Source organism: Nanorana parkeri, unplaced genomic scaffold (assembly GCF_000935625.1).
Source record: "Nanorana parkeri isolate BGI_ZX_2015 unplaced genomic scaffold, ASM93562v1 scaffold1029, whole genome shotgun sequence".
NCBI classification, from domain to species: domain Eukaryota; kingdom Metazoa; phylum Chordata; class Amphibia; order Anura; family Dicroglossidae; genus Nanorana; species Nanorana parkeri.
The window spans coordinates 168,280-168,669 of record NW_017307297.1 but is presented as its reverse complement, the minus strand read 5'-3'; positions in this window follow the sequence as shown (position 1 = coordinate 168,669).

Sequence of the window (390 nt, the reverse complement as noted above, 5' to 3'; positions counted from 1 at the left end):
CACACACATTAATAATAGCTTTTCAGGATTAATATGTTTAACCCACACACACACACAATGGGTTGGACTTGATGGACATATGTCTTTATTCAACCTCAAATACTATGTAACACCCTACATTTGAGAGAGAGAGATTTCTTTTGGTGGTATTTAATAATCACTTTTTTTTTTTTTTACAATTTTTGCTATATAAAAGGGAAAAAAAAGATAAAAAAATTGGAAAAAAACCTTCCCCCCCTTGCTTTCTGCTATAAACATACCAAATAAAAATGCCAAGATGGTATGAAATCCCTGGAATGTCCCCTTTTTAAAAAGTAGACACCCTGAGGTCTCATTGTTGTCCACAATTTTCTGGAAATAAAGAAACATGCTGGTTTTGAGGGGGGGGGG